The sequence below is a fragment of the Gossypium raimondii genome, chromosome 13 (genome assembly GCF_025698545.1).
Source record: "Gossypium raimondii isolate GPD5lz chromosome 13, ASM2569854v1, whole genome shotgun sequence".
In the NCBI taxonomy this organism is placed as follows: Eukaryota; Viridiplantae; Streptophyta; class Magnoliopsida; order Malvales; family Malvaceae; genus Gossypium; species Gossypium raimondii.
Window position 1 is genome coordinate 15,018,678 of NC_068577.1, and position 19,043 is coordinate 15,037,720.

Consider the following 19,043-nt stretch of genomic DNA (forward strand, 5'->3'; position numbering starts at 1 on the left):
TTTATGAAGTATACAATATCAAGAAAATGGCTAAGTAATTATGGGAATCGTTGGACCATAAATAAAAAATTGAAGATGATGATGCTAAGAAATTCTTAGTTGCCAAGTTTTTAAACTTTGTAATGGTTGATTCTAAAGTTGTTGTAAATTAGGTGCAGGAATTCCAACTGATCATTCATGGTATTCTGGTAGAAGGAATGATTATAAGTAAATCCTTTCAGGTGGCAACCATTATTGAAAAACTTCCCCCTACTTAGAATGACTTCAAGAACTACCTTAAGCATAAGAGAAAGGATATGGCAGTGGAAGATCTAATTGTTAGACTTCAAATTGAAGAAGAAAATCGAGGTACTACTAAAAGGCTAAACAAAGCAACCAATCCTAACTTTTCCAAGGCAAACATAGTGGAAGTCAAGAAGGACTCTAAGAAAAGAAAACATTCTCAGACTGGGTCTAAACTAGGACCAAAAGGTGGTGTATTCAAGAAGCCAAAATTCTAAGGAAAATGCTTTAATTGCAATAAGATGGGACACAAGTCATCCGATTGTAGGCTTCCAAAGAGGGTCAAAACAAATGAGGCCAACACTATGGAAAATATTTCTAAAGAAGTATCTGATCTTGACTTCTGCGTTGTGATTTCTGAAGTCAACTTGATCGATTCAAATCCAAGAGAATGGTGACTTAATATTGGTGCCACACGTCATATTTGTTGTGACAATGACTCTTTTGTTAAGTTGGTTCCTTATGAGAAAGGGGAGAAGCTCTATATGGGCAACGCTGCAACTTCCAATATCAAGGGGAAATGCACTGTAATTTTAAATATGACTTATGGTAAAGAGTTGAAACTTCAAAATGTGTTGTATGTGCCTGACATACGCAAGAATTTGGTCTCTGGGACCCTCCTAAGTATGCATGACTTTAGGATGGTATTTGGATCTTACAAGTTAGTTTTGTCAAAAGGGGGAATGTTTGTGGGAAAGGGATATGTATTAAATGATATGTGGAAACTCAATTCTATCTCTGTAAAAGCTAATACTATGAATAAGAATGATGCTTCTTCTCATGTTTATATGCTTGAGTCATTTGATTTATGGCATGGTCGGCTCGGACATGTTAATTATGATACTTTGCGTAGATTAATTAACTTAGAACACATTCCTTCATTTCACATTAATTATAATCATAAATGTGAAACATGTGTTGAGGCAAAACTAACAAGGTCTTCATCTGAAAGAAATATTGAACTACTTGATCTAATATATAATGATATTTGTGGCTTAAATTTTATTCAAAATAGATGAGGGAATAAATATTTTATTACCTTTATTAATGATAGCACAAAATATTGCTATGTATATTTGCTTAAAAGCAAATATGAAGCTATAGAAAAATTTGTTCTCTATAAGCAGGAAGTTGAAACCCAACTTAATAAATGAATTAAGAGGGTAAGAAGTGACCGTGGTGGTGAATATGTTGAACCATTTGGTAAATTTTGTGTGCAACATAGTATTATTCATGAAATGACACCACCACACTCTCTTCAATCCAATGGAGTAGCAGAGCGAAAAAAATCGAACCCTAAAGGAAATGATGAACGTAATGCCTGGAAGTTCTAGGTTGTTACAGAACATGTGGGTGGGAGTTGTTTTATAAAAGAACTACCTTTTAAATAAGGTGCCCCGCAAGAAAAAGAACAAGACATCATATGAGTTATGGGAGGGTAGGAAACCTTCCTACAACTACTTGAAAGTGTAGGGGTGTCTTGCAAAGGTAATGATTCATTTACCGAAGCAAATGAAAATAGGTCCTAAAATGGTGGATTGTAATTTCATTGGTTATGCACGCCACATCAATGCATATTGGTTTCTTGTGCATGAATCAAAGAATCCTAAAATTCATAATAATACAACATTGGAATTTAAAAATGCCTTATTCTTTGAAAATATATTCCCTTGTAAGACTAGGGAAGTTGGGTCAAGTTCAACAAAATGAACTTCAGAGACTATTGATAGTCAAGATTTTTAACAAGAGGTTGAAGTCGAGGTAGAACCAAGAAGAAGTAAAAAGGCAAGGGTGGAAAAGTCATTTGGATCAGATTTTCTAACCTATATGCTAGAGATTGAACCTCAAACTTATAATGAAGCTATAGGCTCATCTGAAAGCACTTTTTGGAAAGATGCTATCAAGAGTGAAATTGATTCCATCATGAAAAATCATATGTGGGAATTAGTGGATCTACATCAGGAAATTAAACCACTAAATTTTAAATAGATTTTCAAACAAAAAATGAAAGCATATGGAACAATTGATAAGTACAATGCGATATTGGTTATAAAAGGTTATAGATAAAAGGAAGACCTTGATTACTTTGATACATTTTCTCCTGTATAAAAAATAACTTCTATAAGGATGATACTTGCTATTGTCGCTTTATGGAAATTAGAAGTTTATCAAATGGATGTTAAGAGAGCTTTTCTAAATGGAGATATTGATGAGGAGATGTACATGGAACAACCTGAGGGTCATGTAGCTTCAGGGCAAGAAAGAAAAGTATATAGATTGGTAAACTCTTTGTATGGACTTAAGTAAGCACCAAAGTAGTGGCATGAAAAGTTTGACAGTGTCATGATATTAAGTGGATTTAAAATTAATGAGTGTGACAAATGTGTGTATGTCAAAACCACTGTTGATGGATATGTAATTCTATGTTTATATGTTGATGACATACCCATTGTTGGAAGTAACAATGAAATGGTAAAACATACCAAAAACTTGTTAAATTCAAGATTTGACATGAAAGATATAGGACTTGCTGACATGATTTTGGGCATCCAAATTAAAAGGCCATCTGAAGGTCTCGTATTGACTCAATCACACTACGTAAACAAGATTCTTGAGAAATTTGGTAAGGATGATTTTGGTGTAGCCAGAACTCCGATAGGTATAAGTCAACATCTGTCCAAAAACAAAGGTGAAAGTGTTGACCTAGTGGAATAAGCAAGAGTCATAGGTAGTCTAATGTACCTTAAGAGTTGCACTAGACCTAATATTACTTTCACTGTAAGCAGTTTAAGCAAATTCACAAGCAATCTAGGAGAGAATCACTAGAAAGCGATTGTGAGAGTACTAAGATATCTCAGATATACTCGAAACTATGATTACATTATTTTAGAGATCCTGCAGTGTTAGAAGGATTCTCCGGTGCCAGTTGGATATCTAATATTCAAGATACTAAAGGCACAAATGGTTATATTTTCACATTGGGAGGAGGAGCTGTGTTGTAACACCCCTTACCCGTATTCGACACCGGAATAGGTACGAGGCATTACCAGAACACATACACTTATAAACATGTTAAACCGAGATAAAATTTCGTTCAAATTTAAACTCTTCAAAATTTTAACATGCTTTTATAAATCTTCACGTTATAACTTCAAACTACTATATTTGTAACAAATAGGGCTTCTGAGACCCAATACATACTCATGCAATTCAATACTTCATTTCCATTTCATTTAATTCACGATTCTCATGTTGACGATTCGATTCAATTTCTCAATCTAATATACATTTCAATACCACAATAATTCATTTAATTCAAATCATATCATTTACAATTTCCATTTAATTCACGTACAGTTCAATTTCATTAAGTTTAATACTAATACATATTTATCGTTTAATTTAACGTCCCCTTTTTGCGTCATTTTACACTTCAAGCATGAACTTAGTATTTCATTTCCTTTCCACTCCCATTTCCTATGCATATCACACAAGATAAAAACATTACACTCAACCACAGTCGCAAGCTAGTTCTTTTTGAAGACTAACCACATGATAAACCATTTTAATAAAGATTACAAACTTTAAACCTTACCACCTTTTATGATCACAAGCATATTTCCATCTAGACATTTACCATCTCAATGCATAATTTTATAAATTTAATGTGGCATAATCCAGCCACAACTTGGCCAAAGTCTAAGCATACACACCAAACATGCTAGCCAAATAAACATATAGTATAAACATTATAAGCATGGATAAGCACCACATTTATTTATGTATCAAACTTATCAACATGAGTTAATTCATAAACCATTTCTGACATTGCTACATACCAAATCATATACCAAGTATACCACATACACATACTATGAAACTTTATTTTCTCACATGAACTTTAACCATAACTAATAATGCACAATTATAAACATCATTTCTTTTCAATCGTTTATCGATTATAATCGAGCATATGGCCAATTATACACAAATCATTCATATGTTCTTCCAAATTTCCTCCTCCTCTTCTCCATTCCACATCCTTCATGTGCATAACACTCTTAGAGCACGTTTGGTTCGCTGTATTGGAATATAGGCGTAATGGAATAGAGGCGTAATAGCAAATCAATTGTTTGGTTGAATGTAATGGAATAGAGGCATAATAGTATTCTTGTGTTTGGTTGAATGGAATGGAGGTGTAATAACATAAGGAAAAAACTAAAATGACTAGAATACCCTTAGTAGAAATTTGTTTAGGTAAATGATTATTGTTATTGTTATTAAATTTTAATAAGATTATTAATATCAATAATAAATAATTTAATCATATTTTAACATAATTATTATTAAATATATTTTAATTAAAATATATAATTTAATAAAATTCTTAATAATCAATATTCTTATATGAATTTACTCAAATCATAATATATGATACTATAAAATATAATTTAACATAATTATTATTAAATATATTTTAATTAAAATATATGATTTAATAAAATTCTTAATAATCAATATTCTTATATGAATTTACTAAAATTATAATATATGATACTATAAAATATAATTTGAAATAATTATTATTAAATATATTTTAATTAAAATATATGATTTAATAAAATTCTTAATATTAAATATTCTTATATGAATTTACTAAAATTATAATACATAATAGTATAAAATATAATTTAAAATAATTATTATTAAATATAATTTAATAAAATATATAATTTAATAAAATTCTTAATATTAAAATATTCTTATATGAATTTACTAAAATCATAATATATAATACTATAAAATATAATCTAAAATAATTATTATTAAATATAATTTAATAAAATATATAATTTAATAAAATTCTTAATATTAAATATTCTTATATGAATTTACTAAAATCATAATATATAATACTATAAAATATAATCTAAAATAATTGATTTTGTAGATTTGATTAATTGATGACTTAATAATTATTATTAAAAAACCCATTTGAATAATATAGTGTGTTAAATATCTTCCTTTTAAAAAAAAAGAAAACATGATTTGTTTGTAGCATTTTACTTTTTTTTTTGTTTCGCTTTGTTGAGATAATTTTGTAGTGTTAATTATAATTGAACAAAATTAAAAATTAAAAAGAATTAAAAATAAACTCCATCAAACCTGTGAGCCATTCAAACTCCATCAAATTCTATCAGTACAAGACTCTTGTAATTCTACAATAACAAACACAATGATACTATTTATTTTGTTACAAGAAAATTGAACAGAAAAGATCTCTGCTTCGAAATGAAAATAATTTAGATGTAGATATTCAAACTCCAAATCTACTTGATAACACATAGTACATACTGAAAAAAAATCAATGACTAACTGATCTTTAGGAAGAAGCTCTAGGTAAAGCACATTCTACATTTTTGGATATGTTCCCACATCAATATCGGTATATTGATCTTTAGGAAGAAGCTCTAGGTAAAGCAAACAGTTCTAGTGCATTCAAGATGAACATGAAGGCAACATATTTGTAGAATGCAGGTCTTGCTGTAGAAGGACAAAGAAGCAACAGTAAGTCTATGATTAATCAACTTGCAAAAAATGTAAGTAACTTAGATGAACATACCAGGTTACCTTTCTCTCCACTTGGAATGGTACATAAACAGTATGGAGCCATAAATAGCAGTCAGCACTAGCCTGTGAACAACCCACAGACCCTATATTATCTGACGTGGATGTTCAGAGTTGAAGGGCACACCGAATCCAAATGGAAAGAGAAGACAAACACATTTATTTAAAGATGCTGGAAAATATTTGCAACAAATTAAGCAAAAATTGATTTCCAGCAGTAACGAGATTATGAGAAAACATATTAAACAAATGTCAATTGAGTACTACAGGGATTATGCATTTAGTGGATTACATTTGTGCTTGTATGGTTCTTGAACACAACATGATTCCAACAAATTTTAGGCGCTACTTACCGCAAGAATCACAAGTTACAAATGCATCACACTGTAGATCCTTCGTGCATCCTTTAGCAGCTTCAGAAAAAGAGAGCAAGATCTCTGTCTACAAGTTTTCCAAATAGAACATATTTTAACTTGAAATGTAAGGCATGAACGATTATTTTTATATTTATTTAACCAACAATTAGAAATTACAAACCTCATAGGCATCTGTTATCTCTTGAAACTTCCTCTTTGCAGAAGGATTATTTTTATTAGCAACAGGATGGTACTTCTTGGCAAGCTGCATAATTGAAGCTAAAATCATCAATAAAGAGCTAAAAATGAAGCATAATTCGCCGAATTAAATTGAAATTTAGTATAAATAGTCAATAACAACATAGTGTAATGGGATTTGACCTTCATTGTCCTTCCAATAGAAAGAAAAAACAAAGATTTTAACAACAATGCTTACAACACCGGAAAGAGAAAAGAGAAATATAGAGCATTGTGCACCATTTAAATAAAAAAATTTCTTATTTACTTCGGTATGCTTTTGAAAACGGTTCAAAAACACTCTAAAGACAGTTATTTCACATTTGTTTATGTGCATTACAGGTACATCAGACAGGGATAGTTTCAGCACACACAAATAGGTTAGGAGGTGAATACCAGTAAAACCGTAACAGCGATACAATAATTACCTTAGCATTCACATCAGCATTAGCAGCCATAACCATTAGCAGCCTTTAGACACTTTTTTAACATTTTGAACATCTTACCAACATTGAACACACTAAAGATTGCTTCAATATGTTAACAGAACAAACACCAATCATAACAATTTCCACCAGCTCTTGCAAAAATGGAGAAAGCATCACACAAGCAATTAATCTAGCAAATATGGCATAGAAACACAAGACTAAAAGATCCTTAAAGCATATATCTTATCGCTTTCTTACCTATTCTATGTCAAGCAATTAATCTTGGCAAAACATATTAAATGGGAAACATTAGAACAAATATTTCATCTTGTTCAAATGGCCAAATCATGCAAATAAGTTTTGAGACCAGTGAATAACTTATCTCGAAGTCATGCCAGCATACAAAGCAAATGATCCATCAAAATAGGTTTTGAGACCAGTCCATTGTTCTTTTAAACATGCATAACAATATAAACAACCTCAAATTTAGCACAACTCTAGGAGAGTAATTTCAATGGAATCTAGAATGCAAAATCAATCGCAATGCAAATGTAAGCTTCAAAGATGCTAATACTACTACCGAAATTGCTTCCTATTGAGACAATCAACTGAACTTTTCACTTTCACAAATGGATAACCAATAAACATAAAATGCCCACAACTTAGAATTTTAAGGCTATTTTCAAGACCCACATTTTTTCTAGAAACCCGCATAAAGACACCGGATCAACCAATCAAAAGGGTACCTAATCGATCCCAAATATTCGATTCAGGGAAATAAAATTAAATCCGATTCGTAAACTATAAATCGGGTGAATTATCAAGTAGTTCCAGAAAAACATAACTTCAAAATTATTTCTTCCTAAGCACCCAAGCACCAAAATATAAAATCAAACAATAAATCGTGAAATGGATGTGAGAAAAAGGGGTGACCTTGGAAGGATCAACTTTGGGGAAGCTTTTGACAACGTCGAGGACTCTGTCGATTACTTTGGGGAAGCTTTTGACAGCGTTGAGGATGAGGGCAGAAAATGAAAGAGAAAAAAGGGAAAGACGCGGAATGGGTAATCGGCGCTGAGGGGGCGTAATGCCTATTACGCGCAATCAATGTAATGGGGGAGTAACCGATTCGGGGGGAATGGGAAAACAGCGAACCAAACAGCCGTTTCCTGGTGGGCCCGCTACATAGGGGGAATACGCATGCAGAGGGGGGAAAATAGCGAACCAAACACGCTATTAGAAATAACATTTTCTATAGTTTCACTATTCACTTACATGTATACTTAAAATTGTCTCTCCGAGTCAGAGTCACTAAATTATTTTTACCTAGAGCTACAAACCTTCAAATTAAGAGACGTTAATTTTTCCTGAAACTAGATTCATATATCTTTTTACCATAAAATTTTCAGAATTTTTGGTTTAGCCAAATAGTACAGTTTATTCTTTAAAGTTCCCTTGTTTCACTGCTCGATAGTTCTAACCTCTCTTCACTAAAAAATAGTTATCAAATTGTACAGAATTTGGATATTGTTTCCGTTTATTTCTCTTGAAAATAGATTCACTGGGGATTTTAAACATATAAACTTTATCCCATAATTATTTTTATACAATTTTTGACAATTTTCCAAAGTCAGAATAGAAGATTCCGAACTTATTCTAACTCTGTCTAACTAAACTTCAAATATCTCAAAATATATAACTCTTTTGCTTGCTCTATTTATTTTATATGAAAATAGACTCATTCAGCTTCAATTTCATATATTATTCAGCCTCTAATTCAATATCCACCATTTTGGTGATTTTTCAAAGTCACATAGCTGTTGCTGTCTAAATTGTTTTATTGCTAAATGTACTCTTTCATAATTTCACTTTTTCACTTTCAATCACAATTCAATTCAAAATTCACTTTTTCATTTCTAAGTCAATATTCAATTCAATTTCACACCTATATTCATTATTCAATTACACTTAGTCAATTTCCCGATGAACACTTTGGAATAATAATAGATACTCGGTGGATTTAGCACATAGCAACCACCTTATTAATCAATGATGTCCGGTGGAATCAGCACATAGCAACCACCTTACTAATCAATGTGTTCGGTTCACATAGTAGCCTGCGCATAGCACTACACATGTGGCCATTACCATTCGATGCACGTAGTAGCCTGCACATAGTACTACACAGGTGATCGAAACTATTCGGTACGCATAGTAGCCTGCACATAGTACTACACATCGACCTATCATTCCGGTACACGTAGTAGCCTGCACATAGTACTACACACGTGAACAACACTTTCACTTTTACATAGTGGCATACACACAATCCGTGCCACACATGTGATCATTTCTATCACTTCATTCGTATCCCTTTTTATTCTAAAGGTTCATTCGGGAATTTTTCACTTTTTCTCACTTTCCTTTTTATCGATCAATTTCAATTTCTCGTCTTTCTTGATTTATAACAATACATTTAACTTATGTAACCTTCACACTATTCATTCCAGTCCAAAAATCATACTTTGGAAAAATTATGTTTCTTCCCCTAAAGTTTTACAAAATTATGATTTTGCCCCTAGGCTCGTAAAATAATTTTTATTCAATTTCCTTGCATTTTAGGCCTAGCTGAACCATTTTCATAACTAGAGTAGTCCACAATACTCACTTATTCACACACTTGTGACATATTTTATAACTTTTACAAATTAATCCTTTTAGGCATTTTCATCGAAAATTACTTAGTACAAAATTAGGCATTTTCATCGAAAATTACTTAGTACAAATCGTTTATCACACTCCAAACATTCATATTCTTCCATAAAATATCAAAATACATTCATATCATTCATGGGTAAATTTTTAAACACAAACTCTAGTTCAAAACAATGGTAAAAATAGGTAGATCTTGTTACGAGGATTTCAAAAACGTAAAAATCATTAAAAACAGGGATAGGATAGACTTACAATCGAGCTTGGAAGCTTGAAAAACCCTATCCATGGTTTTTCCATCAAATTTTTGGCCTAGGGGTTGAAGATGGACAAAAATTGGCTTTTAATTTTGTTTTTAATTCATTTTAATAACTAAATGACCAAAATGTCCTTAATGAAAAACTTTGGAAACATGTCTAACCATACCCATTTTTGTCCACCAACTTAACCAATGGTCTAATTACCATGTAAAGACCTCCAATTTAAAATTTTGTAACAATTGGACACCTCTAACATATAGAACTCAACTTTTTCACTTTTTACAATTTAGACCTTTTGACTAAATTGAGTGCCCAAACGTCAAAGTTTTCGAACGAAATTTTCACGAAATTATTTTATGAAATCGTAGACCGTAAAAATATAATGAAAATAATTTTTTTCTCGTCGAATTTGTGGTCCCAAAACCACTATTCCGACTAGCCCCAAATTCGGGTTATTACATGTGTCATGGAAATCCTCAAGGCAAACGATTATAATCAAATCCAAAATGGAATCTGAGTTTGTAGCTCTAGTCAAATCTGGAGAAGAAGCAGAATGGCTACGAAACTTTTTAGAGGATATTCATAAATGGCCAAAGCCTGTGCCCACAATATGCATATATTGTGATAACCAAGCAACAATTGGTAGATTACATAACGTAATGTATAATGGTAAGTCGAGACACATGTGTCGTCGACACAATACTGTTAGACAACTGATCTCAACTGGAGTTATCTCTATTGATTTTGTAAGATCAAAAGATAACATTGCGGATCCGCTAACCAAATGGTTAAATCGAGATCAAGTTGAAAAAAATCGAAAGGAATGGGATTAAAGCCCATGAATGTTTAAGGCGCTATGTGAAGGAAAATCCAATCTAGTTGACTGGAGATTCCAAGATCTAGGTTCAATGAGACAACCTACTTGCATAGACCTTGTAAGGTCACTGTAGGGGTTCTTATCCGAAGTTCATTCCTATGATCAAAACAGTAATTAAAATGTGGAAAAGGTTAAGCAATGCTTTTAACGACCATTGCGTGTTTCGGTGAAACGAACAACATAAGTCACCTATATGAGAGTGAAGTGAGGCTGCTTCAAGGAGACTATTGAGGCATAGTTCTCTAAGCTCTTGCAAAACCAGGAGGATGTTCACGGCTATACGAACATACCTATGAGAACCAAAATCTTATCAGAGAGGTATTTGTGTGAGGTATATCATCGTTTACACAAACGGTATAACAGTTCAAAGACATCGTGTCTACTAGTCAACTAGTAAAGTAAATATACTTTCATAAGGAAAGGTTTAAGGGTTGATGCCTACCTATCGTATGCAAATATCGAACATAGAATCTATCACCTCTTTGAGTCTAGTTGATCCGTCAATTTCATTCATGTGGGGGATTGTTGGAAAATAATGGATATTTTGGAACTTTGAGGCATATTATTTTATTGATAAAATTGAAGGTTTGAATAATAAATTATGGATTTATATTCTATACAATATGCTCAAAATTATTGAGTGGTGAATGATAAATTGATGTTCAAATTAAACAATAGTTCTGTCTCTTGATGAACAGTTGTATCTTTTGAACAATTGTATCTCTTGGTGAACAGATTCATTGCTTTTGGTTTAATATTGCATCTTTCCATTCATTGTGTCTGTTCACTTATATCTATTAACTTTTGAACAAAACTCTTCATGAATCAGTCTAAATATCTTCATTCATTTCCTCTTGTCTATATAAAGCCAAGATAGGAGACTTCCAAAACACATCATAAAGAAAACCATCAATATCAAAAATTTCTTCTAAATTCATTCCTCCTGGCGATAGAGAAAGACAAGATTGTGTTCAATTTATCACTGTTGTTGTGCTACTACTGTGATCGTTTATTGTTGTATCATGGGAGACAGACGTCCAGTGTTACTCAAAGCACTGAGGAGAGGTCAAATTTGTCTTAAGGAAACTGTTCATACAAGCCTCAACAAAATTCTTCTTCTAATTTTCAACTCTGTCCAATTACAGGTATTCTGTTGTGCTACTGTTACTACATTGTAATACATTATTATTTTTACTGACATATTAATACTTCATACAATATTATATTTTCTTACAATTAGATATATGTAGCACGTCATGTGTCACTATCTAATTATTTTGTCATCACGCCATTTTTAATAGTATAAATGGATGAAAATTTTAATAGAGATGGTCAATTTACTCTTTAATCTAATGTAAATGGACTGATTTATTTATTTAGTGGAGAGGATAAAATGTAATTTAACTCTTAATTCGGAGACATCCATAATACTTTCACATATTGACTACCGATAAAAATAATATAACAAAATGATAATTAAATTATAATATAACACAAAAATAATATAATCTACAAGAAAAAATATAAACATAATTTAAAATTTTAATAACAATCATGACTCAATCAGTTTAAGCGGCTATAATTGAAGAGTTCTAATACAACATTCAATCCCTTGCAATTTGGGTTTTTCCTTTTGGTGATTAAAGTTCCAATTATTGAAATGATGAATGGATGTTTCTCTCTCCCTCGTTTTAGGATGGAGTAATTCCCACACCTAATCACATCATAGGCCTCCTTTGTTTTTCAATACACTCTACCAATTACATGGATGGTTCAAATTTCAATCTGGTTAACTTTTATTTTACACCATGTTTGGTTGGGTGTAATGGATTAGCCATTACACCCCTATTCCGTGGCCTCACTCAATACGTCGTTTGGTTCGCTGTATTGCCCTAATACGGGCCAATTACGTTGCGGACGGATTCGGCATTTTCTCTGCTTCAGCGTCGATTTCTAATCCCTTCCAAAAGCAAAGATTAGCTATTACGTTTCTGTTCTGATTTTCTTTTCAATTTTGCCCTCGCCTTCATCTTTCATCAGAACTTTCTTTCCAACCATCTCTACGCTTCCTTTTTTTCAATTGATTGCGAGGAAACCTAGATATTTAAGGTAATTTTTAATTTTTCCTCCTTCTCCTTCTTGCGTTCTTCATCTTCTTCTCCTTCTTCATCCGTAACTTTCCTCCTTCTACTTCTTCCGTTCTTCATCTTTTATTTCCAATTTTCCTTAGCTTTGTCTCATCGATATCTTCTCTTCTCGTGGTCTTTGTTTTGTTTCGCTCAAATCTATGGTCGCTTTCACCTCTTTCTTTCTTTTTCAGTACTCTTTTATCTGTTTATATTTTGTTAATGTTAAGGACAGAGTGATAAAGTATTGATTTTGGGTATTTGATTTGGACAGTAATTATGCAACGACTGGAAGGATTGTTGTAATTGTGAGAGCCTCACCACGACTCTCTTCTTCTCTCACCTCCATCAATTTTCTAACACCAAATCACTCATGCAGGTATTTTTCTTTTCTTTTTATTTGGTTGGGAAGTTCTCTTATTTCGGCATTCAATTGATGAATCTTTTTTTTCCTTTTTCATGTCGGTTTCCTTTGTTGATAGATAGTTTGAAACCATCTGTTAATGCTAATTATGGTGTTGTTATCTAGAATTTATTAGAGAAATAAGAAAATTTAAGTGAAAGAAAAATTAAACATGGGGTGGTCAGTAATATTCCTTGTGTTTCGATATGTAAATAAGTTGAATCAAATTATTATGGCTTGATCACCAAGTATGTAAATAAGCATGCAGGGATCGAAATGGCTCAACTCATATGTGGAGGTTTTCGAACATTTCTAACGTATACACGTGGAGCAGCAAGTATAAGATGCTCTTGCTGTCACACCATTAATGTTGCACGGTACAATTTAATGATTCTGCATGTGATATAAATTTGTGGTTGTAATGTTTGGAATTACGTAAATGATTCATTAAAGAAGAATGGAAAATTATTTTGTGCTTTTAAGAAAATATAATGCTTGTGGGTTGAAGATCTGTTTCTTCAATTTGTTTTCGACCGTAAACGAGTTTAAGGAATCTTGTTCATTTTTCTTTTCTAAAAAGGGGAATGCGATTTCATTTCTCGATCGATGCTTCTTTGTGTCAGTATTTGGTTTTCCAGCGTTATAATGTGTCGAGCATGGATGTCTTTTATTACCTTTATATTCTTTGTTTCTATTGTTATTGTCATCTTCGTTTGGTAGTCTTCGAGCTACTTTAGTTCAAGATATCCACGTGGATAATGGTCGTTCTAATCAAATTTGAGAGTGAGTACAAACCATACAAGATTTTCTGTTTTGTTTCTTCATTCATCTCATACCATTGGTTTTCAGTTGCCTTGCAATACGATTAATAGGTTACCTTATGTTTTGTCGGTTTTTCTCTCTTTTTCACCTTCTGCTCGGGGACATACCTCTCAAATTTGGTCTTCTGGCCATTCACTTATCAAATATTCAAATTTTATGCAGCCTTTCATGCTGGGGTATATATTTTCTTACATTGCAATATATTAGACATCAATGGTTTAATGGTATTGATTGCCCCTGGTCAAATAAATATCAGTCAAAAGGCTTTTTCTTTGCTAAGTTTTCTAAATTTAATCGGAAGGATTAGAACTTATTATCCGCTTTTGCCCATCCAATAAATATTTTTTAGAGAACCTTTGTGAGATACTGTATATGCATGAGTATGTTTATAGGGATAAATTTAGAACTGTCATTGGCATAATTTATGTTCTTAATGGTAGTGTTTGTGATGCGGAATTATGCAATTAGTTTTGAATTTGCTCAACTGTTTAGTTTTTATGTTTGAGCTGCTTCTTACTTCAACTTTGTTAAGCAGTGTTTCTTGCTGCAACTTATAAGTTTAGGACAAGCTGAAAAATCAACGAGCTTTAGCTCTTCCATGATGAGAATTTTTCAGCGTGGTCTTTTGCGTCAGAGGTGCTATATCATGCCATGAACTTTAGCTTCATTTCTTTTATGCAATAGATATTGAGGGTTCTATATCTCACGATTGGTGTCATGATGTATTTATGTCTATTTCTCTGAGATAAAGAAGCTCCAAGATTAATCGAGAGTGGTTTCCAATTCTTGGTGTGCATCATGAAACTTATGGCCCTTTTGCCTCTTTTTCTCGTTGTCTGTCACCTAAATTTACTTCTCATCTGTAATTTACAGTTGATGGATACAAATGCTCACTTTGGTATATTATCGAGAGTATATCTCCAATTCGAGGTATATTTGATGAGATAATTATTGTGTTCGCTTGGAACTTGTTTGTTAGAGCTATTGTGTTTTACTATTGTTAAGTTCTTGAAGGGAAATTGGCATGAATTTATTGTAAATTTTATTTGTTATTGGTTTATTAGTATATATTATCCTCTTAAATGTGAATGTACCCAGGGGGTGTGATGCAGCATGCACTAAAGTAATAGCTTGTGTATTCTTGTGTGCTTGAGCATTAGAAGCTACTTTTAGTTCAAGAGAAAAATGTGCCATTTCCTATATGGGACTTTTGGTTGTATAAGTGTTTGTGGATTGATGGATCCATATACTGATAAGCTTAATGAAGGAAAAATAGAAATTGGCTTCTTGTCTTGGCCTTATACTAATAAGCTTGTACTTTATATAATTGCTTTTTGATTTGTTGTCTTGCATGAAGTGATCTACTACACCTTCAATGGAGAGAATATTTGCTTAAAAGTATAGGACACAAATGATTAAATTGTAAAGTTTGGATATTGACTAATTTTAATTTACTAAATTTTATCATAACCTCGCTTTCCTTTTTGTTTTAAAAGAAGCACAGTTTACTAAGTTGAACTTATGGAATTTAATAAAATAAGTTTATTTTATTTTATTATTAAAACATGTTATTTTTATAAGATTTAAGCTTAAATTTAATCAAAATGATATAGAAGAATGGTATAAGATTGATATAAAATTAATATTCCAAAAGAATATAGGAGATAAAATGTTAAGTTAGTTGAAATATAAAATTAAAATAATTTTACTCGGATGTAAATGAAAACTCTCATTACATAAATATATATATTGATGTATTTTATGGCTAAACAAAATCAGTCCCTTGATTAGTCAAACAATTAATTCGTTTCAGATCCTGTATCTTCAAATAAAGTGGGGAATTATATATTTTAATAAATTATATTTAATAATAATTATTTAAAATTATATTTTGTAGTATTATATATTATGATTTTAGTAAATTCATATAAGAATATTTAATATTAAGAATTTTATTAAATTATATATTTTAATTAAAATATATTTAATAATAATTATGTTAAAATATGATTAAATTATTTATTATTGATATTAATAATCTTATTAAAATTTAATAACAATAATAATTATTTACCTAAACAAATTTCTGCTAAGGGTATTCTAGTCATTTTAGTTTTTTCCCTTATGCTATTACGCCTCCATTCCATTCAACCAAACACAAGAATACTATTACGCCTCTATTCCATTACATTCGACCAAATAATTGAATTGCTATTACGCCTCTATTCCATTACGCCTCTATTCCATTACACCTCTATTCCATTACACCTCTATTCCAATACAGCGAACCAAACGCGGCCTTAATGTTTTTTGAGTTATTTTTAGATTGATTTCGAGTTTAGTGTATTTGGGGTTTGTATGGTTTCGGGTTTGAGTCAATTTAGAATTAGGTCGGGTTTAAATTTGGGTTGATCGATTTGTATCAAATTTGTTAGTTTATTTGTAGTTCATTGAATGAACTCGATTCGATTAATTCAAGTTCAAATCTAATCCAATTCGAGTTTATTATAGAAAAGTCAACATTCCTAACTCAAATATGATCTAAGCAAAAAAAAAACAACACCACATTTTTGAAAGACTCAATTCTCAATAGACCAAACTTAAAATGATTCAATTTCAAAATGGTTTGAATAAATAATCCGAAAATGAATACCATCGGATTAACTTCATCCAATTAATAGGTTAGACAAAGAAATGTTTGAAGACTGGAATCATCCTCAGGTTTTTTTTTTCTTCTTTTACTGACAGAAGATGGGGCGCATAAAGGAGAGAACTTGGGTTTTGAGCCCCAAGACAATTGATACATTTACAGGGAATTTATGTTGAGAGTTAACCAAGTCAAACTAGACTTGTTATCACTCCTATTCTTTAGGATCGTATTCTACTTAAAATTTAGATTCAAATTGTGAATAGCTGTAGATAACACTCTGATATAATCTTGTATATATTTGCTATCAATAGTCAAATTCAAGTGAGCTGAATTTACAAACCAAAATCACTATTCTTCATGGTATCAGCCTGCCAGTAGAAGGTTTCAATCACCGTCTTCTCTCTCTTTTTTTTTCTTTTCTTCCTCATGGCCAATTCGACTGTTTCCTCTCCACCTTCCATGCCAAATCAAATCACCATCAAGCTTACTCCCTCTAATTACCTCCTGTGGAAAACACAAATGACCCCTCTCTTATAAAGCCAAAAACTCATGCATCATGTCGACGGCACAGCAGCTCCTCCCAAGACCGTTGACAATGCTCCTAACCCGGCCTATGAGCCGTGGTTTCTTAAGGACCAAATGGTTCTTAGCTGGATCCTTGGCTCGTTGTCTGAGTTCGTGCTATCTCAGGCAGTCGGAACCACTACCGCATTCGCAGCTTGGACAAAGCTGCATCAAACTTTTGCTTCCGGATCTCGGGCTCAAATTCGGACCCTTAAAGGCTCTCTTCATGCCTTGTCTCGTGGCGATGATTCAATCGTCATATACATGGATCGTACGAAACGAATTTTTGATCAACTCGGTGTTCTAAATGCGGCTATTTCTGAAGACGATCTTGTCGATCATATTTTACGAGGACTTGGTGCTGATTATCGACCATTCGTTCGCAATCTAGAGGAAAAACTACAGTCAACATCCTTTGATGATTTGTTTGGCTTATTACTTTCTGAGGAATTACAATTGAAAACTGCTCAAGAGCCTCGTCATCCCATCGTTGCCTACTTACTTTGGTCGGTCGGCATTCTTCGCTTCCGCTAATCGTGGACGGGTCGTAAAGAAGCTTAATGGCAATTATTCCGATCGTGGCCGAGCCGCCTCCCCCCCAAGGATCCAACATGTTACAACTGCAAGGGACGTGGCCACACAAGTCGTCCGTGTCCTAGCCCAAGATATGCCGAGTCCTACCCCAAACCCTCAAAGAAACTATAGCTCATCTCCTCAAACAAATCCCAAGCCATGGATCGTTGATACCGGTGCCACTCATCATTTGACATCCGAATTGAGAAACACAGGCATTCATTTCGAGTACCTTGGTTTCGATGAAGTCACTCTCACCAATGGTAAAACCTTACCTATCTCTCGTGTTGGCTCGTCTGTCTTAACTCTTAATTCTCATCCTTTCAAATTGTCTAATATTCTTCATGTTCCCGAGGCTAACCTAAATTTATTGTCCGTTCTTCGTTTACACTCACTAATGATGTCTGTTGAATTTTTCCATGATTATTTTGTGATTAAGGATCGTGGATGAAGCAAACTCGCATAGAGGGTACATCAAGAATGGTTTATATCGCCTAGCCACGGATCCAGATCTCTGTTTGTCATTCGGTTTGGTTGTCTACATGGCATGCTAGACTAGGCCATGCTTGCTCAAACACTGTCAATAAAGTTCTTAGTTTCAATAAATTGTCTGCTTCTAATAAGCATGGTTCATCTCTTTGTGAAACTTTTTGTGTTAGTAAATCACACAAATTGTCTTTTTCAGATTCTACTTATGAAGCAAAACAACCATTAGAGTTAGTTTGTTCGGATTTGTGGGGTCCTTCTCCAATTGCTTCTAGTAATGGTTTTCTATATTATGTAGTGTTTTTTGATCATTATAGCAAATATACTTGGATCTATTTTCTTCGTCGTAAATCGGATGTTTATAATTGCTTCATTCAATTTCGTGCTATTGTTGAGAAATACTTTGGTTTACCTATTAAGCAGTTCCAATCCGATTGGGGTGGGGAATTCCAAGCCCTTGAAAAATATTTGGCCTCTGAAGCTATAATCTAACGCAGCTCTTGTCCCCATACCCCTGAACAAAATGGCTGCGCCAAAAGAAAACACCGTCATATAACCGAAACTGGTCGCGCCTTATTATATCATGCCTCTGTCCCTCCCAAATTTTGGGATCATGCCTTTGTTGCTGCTGTATACACT

General features: G+C 32.6%; 1 long non-coding RNA gene across 4 annotated transcripts; it reads right to left on the reverse strand.

The window, feature by feature from the left end:
* Nucleotides 1–5,499: 5,499 nt before the first annotated feature.
* On the reverse strand, nt 5,500–6,347 carry LOC105784345 (uncharacterized). 4 transcript variants are annotated; one of them, XR_008193032.1, is made up of 3 exons: nt 6,264–6,347; nt 5,914–5,976; nt 5,500–5,826 (listed from the first exon to the last, which is right to left on the reverse strand). It is a non-coding gene; the product is annotated as an uncharacterized LOC105784345 (long non-coding RNA). The 4 variants fall into 4 exon arrangements; XR_008193033.1 differs by having other exon boundaries at nt 5,906–5,976; nt 6,264–6,292; XR_008193034.1 differs by lacking the exon at nt 6,264–6,347 and having other exon boundaries at nt 5,914–6,006.
* Between the last annotated feature and the right edge of the window lie 12,696 nt (nt 6,348–19,043).